Source organism: Priapulus caudatus, unplaced genomic scaffold (assembly GCF_000485595.1).
Source record: "Priapulus caudatus unplaced genomic scaffold, Priapulus_caudatus-5.0.1 Scaffold95, whole genome shotgun sequence".
Taxonomy (NCBI): domain Eukaryota; kingdom Metazoa; phylum Priapulida; class Priapulimorpha; order Priapulimorphida; family Priapulidae; genus Priapulus; species Priapulus caudatus.
Window position 1 is genome coordinate 253,829 of NW_014577156.1, and position 4,666 is coordinate 258,494.

Below are 4,666 nucleotides of genomic sequence, written 5' to 3' on the forward strand. Positions count from 1 at the left end.
CATGTATCGCAATGCGACACAATGCCGTCCAGTGCCACAAGAATTGTGAGAAGTGGAGGCTGTGTCCTTCAGCAAGAAAAACGCTTTCAAACGACAGAAAGAACTCTTGGTGAAGTGTGAGTGATGTGGACTACACCTCTGCGATTTCTCTTTGGTAAAATCAATGTTTTTCAATTGGCCAGGTCATATGCCTATGGTCTTCTTTTTCGCATTTCCGTCCTCCACATATATCAGTCCTACATTTCTTTTCAGATGATGTCAAAACTTGCCACATTGTCTTTGCAAGTTTTGTGAAGGGACCACGATTGCGGTGACACATAAAGAGTGTACTTCACTTGCGATGATGTTGTTTTGCCGGCTCATCAATTAACGATGTAGATAGTCGAGTCCCTGCATGGGGGCAGCCATGTTGGGTTAGTCACCCCCTCCAGCGGCCGTGAGTGGTGCCGGCCGTGTGAACAGCTAGGCTAGTGCCGTGTGGACACACGGTACGCAGTTCTGTGCTGGAATCGGTTGAGGGAGGACTAGTAGTGCAGTTCGTCCCGGTAGCCAAGTGAGGGATGACTCGTCAGGTTGTATGTGTAGCCACGTCCACTCCGTGCGTATGCATGCTGTGGAGTGGCCTGTGAGCTGTGTGTGTGGCGGTTATGGTGACAATTAGCGTACGAGTATCCGTGGTGAGGTACTTTATCATGGTCACGGGCGTTTGGCGTGTGCCTTGCCTCATGGGTGAGAGAGACAGGCGCGTCGGTTAATTGGTGAGTATAGGCACTGTCGTATTGTCCTTGTCGTTGTGGGGTGAGTAAATAATACAGTACTAGTAATAGTCGAATATTAAATAGGTTGGTTTAATATTCCTAGACTAGAGTACGGGTATTGAGAAGTATTAACTCTCGTGCACGGCTGCACGGGAGGAGAGGCCGCCGGTCACTGTAGGCCTTCGCCCGGCTGCGTTCATAGTTTATTCTATTTGTTTAACCTCTGTGCTTACCCGGGGTGTGCACTTGTTATTCAACGTAACGTATAAGGCCGGCAGGCAGGAGTGGGGTTACCCCGTTGTGGTGTCTGGAGTGTGTGTCGCCCCTCGTCTGGCATGATTGACTAATTCTACGATGCACCGAACCGGAACATGGCAGAACGGGTTATTGCGGGAGCGCAGTAGCCTCGAAGCGTTCGGGTGGCTAGCGGGGTCCGGGAGGCGACGATACGGCCAGTTTCAACGTCTCCGGGCACAACAGGTGAGTGCAATACCTAAGGTTGTGTGCTAGCCACTAAGTATCGACCGGTGGCGCCATCGGGTGTCGCCGGAAAACACGAAACGCTACAGTGGTGCCGTGCCAGTGACCAGTGTAACTTCATCTACAGTGGTGCCGTGTCAGTGACCAGTGTAACTTCATCTACACTGGTGCGTGCCAGTTGCAGACTCTTTGTAATAGTGGTTGCATTTGGTGCCATGGTTTGCCGGTTGCGTGTTAGTCAACGCTTGACGGGAGGATGGCGTGAAATGCCGCCTAATGGTGCCGCTCGTGGGAGGTGACATCTAGGCGTGGTAATTCACCTGACCTTGATTTTTACAGGGTCGGTGTCCAGACACGGGTTGGTGGACATGTGGGGGTTAGTTTGACTCTGCCATCGTCCCTTACTCTACGTAAAGGGCGGGAGTTGGTAAGGTTTTCCCCACGTCGTCGTGAGTCGGTCACTTTGTTTGCTCCGCTCGACGACGAAGCAGCAGCAGCACACGCTGAATGGTTGCCGTCGGTGGCTCGGCTGTTTGCCCTGCTCCACGCACCTGGCGTGTTTCTGGGTGGGTCAGTGAGGCAAGTAGACGATATGGCGGATTTCGGGCACCGTGAGGGTAGCCCAGTACCCTCTCACCGATAGGGAGGGCCACACACAAGCTCAGGTGGAGGGTTAGCGCAGGGTTCGCGTTCACCCTCCCGATGTGGAGGTCGTGAGAGGAGGGTATGGTTAGTTTACCCCCCTCATGAGAGAATTTCTGATGGAATAGGAGGGTACGGTTAGTTTACCCCCCTCATGAGAGAATTTCTGATGGAATAGATGTCATTTCGGAGTTGTATGTTATGGATGTTTTACGTTTCCCTGTCAAAGGCTCTTCCTTAACCGTTATTAGACACGTTACGAATAACTGTCCTCTGCCAACTACCTAAAAAGAACATTCCAAAAATAATTCAAAGAAAAATCAACATTTGTTATGCTGGTAGTCTACTAAATGCGTCAGAAAACTGCGTATCCGTTAGTCCACACGGCCAACTAGCCCCTACCTGTTCACACGGCCAGGCGCCCTCACGGCCGCTGGAGGGGTGACTAACACAACATGCTGCGCATGAGGACTCGACTATCTACATGTTAATTGATAGAAACGGAATACAAAACGCACCACTAAAACGCAGACATAGAAATAATTATAACAGTCACAGAACCAGATCACCGCAACTCCGTTCCCAGGAGCCACCCTGCTTTAGGAAACCGAGGGTCGTGCCACCGCACACTCCGCTCCCCGCCTTCAAGATTCGCCTCATAGGTCGATCCAAAAACAATACTTAGCGGGGCATGTCCAAGGAGAAACCAAGTCTGGATCTATCTCGGTGCTGGCTGTCCTTCTCCGTGCACCCTTCTCGTCGTCGCCGAACTGCGCATGCCCGAGCGCGCTGACGGCGGCGCGCTTCTCACGGGGCACTGGTGGGTTGTGAGACCGTACTGGTCGTGCCGGCGTTCGCAAAGCGCGCAAATTCTCTTCGGACGCTGACTCGGGCCTTGCCACTTAGGGGTGCCTTCGCTGTCAAGGGGGAATATAACGGCACTCTCCATGAAGGCATTGCGTCGCACAGCCATCGCAGAGCTCCATCGCCTCCGGTTTTCACACTCGCGAGTCAGATCTCCTCCCGAACTGCTTCTCAGCCTCCGCGCAGCTTCCTCCTAGGCTGCGTCTTCCTTCGGTTCTTCCTGAAATGAGGACAATCACAAGTAGATTTCTGCTAATCAAACGAGCCTTCCCCTATCGAGTCTGAATATATCGGAGTTTACAACCAATGCTTTGTGTTCTCTCGAATCACGTTTGGCAGGAAATTCCAGGAGTTATCAAGCTAACTTCGGAAAATACCGTCTCAAACTTCCGACACTAATCGGGGAATTAAACCCAAATTCGTCGACAAGGTAATAATCTGAATGCCCGTGTGGTAGAGCTAGCGCGTACCAGCCGTAGAAAGCCACGTGACGCAACTATAACCAGTGGTGTCCCTAACAAGAAACCGCGAATCAGTGCGTGGCAAATTCCCATCGGAACTAAAGCGGGGGCGCGCCGCTTGCGACTAGATTCACAGCCCGTACAGTATGGATACCTGCACTCCACGTCCTACCCACAATATGGCCGTCCCGTGGACCCTAATATCTGCGTTAATCACAGTCTTAAACTCCAGGCGGCCCTACAAAGTCCGCCCGAATCAAGCTACTGACGAGAGACATGTCCAATCACTGAGCGCTCCCGAGCTCCGAATGCCCAGCGTTGCGTTGACCTATAGCGGATGTTGGCCCTTACGCAACTGAAAACAGCCAGCCGCAGCTACTCCGCTACAGCCTCAAGCAAGGTGAGTAGTATTATCAGAAAACACACCGAAGAGGGAACGTCAACGACGGATCATATCAGACATCCTAGGCTAACCGGCAGACGCAATAATGCTGGGCAACTCGGGCGGCAACAGATCAGCAACAAGCCCTCTCACGAATTAACTATGCTAGCCACCTGAAACTCTCGGTCTGACACTACCCCAGAGAATAATCTACCGAGAGACGAATCGTGACACCACTGACATCCAGTTACTGTTACCGCACAAAGAATTATAATTCACGATAACATTATCTGGAACTACAGAGCTGCATGAATAGTATACAACGCATGGCAAGAGACTAACTGACATATTAAACGAATTAGCTACCGATAATGGCTTGCTCCCAATGAATCAACAGTCAGCCCTTGTCTGAAAACACTAGAGGGGAGACATAACCGTAAGTGCACGAAGCTTTCACTAATTCTTACCCGGATGAGAGACAGCTGAATTAGAAGAAACAAAACACAAACGTCTCGCATGCCGGCGCACCAGGTGCTTAACAGGAAGAATTGCCAGAAATATTATGAGGAGCGACCACCTGCCACCTTCTCCGATTGAGTATGTGAGCGGAACTAGAAGAAAAAGAAATCCTGGAGCCATTACCATCTCGTGACCCCGTGTCAATCCAAACACTGGGACATCCGTGCCGCGGCGTGTACTCATGTAGCAGAGAATTGCAGGAGTCCGTCAAAGCTAACGGCCACAGAATTCTCCCGGAAACCACGCAAAAAAAAGACCCACCAAACCACCTCGTGCTCTACCCTAATAATGTCGACCTTCGATAACATTCAGAGTTATCTCCGGTCAAGAACCGTCACTACATTCCATCTGGGGAAGGCTTAACCCCGACGAACCGTTTATCAACATAGTCGCTGCATTATCAACCTGCGCCCCAGTAAAGAGACCGTCAAAGCATTGAAAGCAAACAACCACTGTAGATGAAGCATCCCAATTTGAGATAACAATTACATCGAGAAGGGCTCTCATAAAACTGCCTATAACTCATAATTACTGAGGAAATACCCTCCCTAGATTACCAA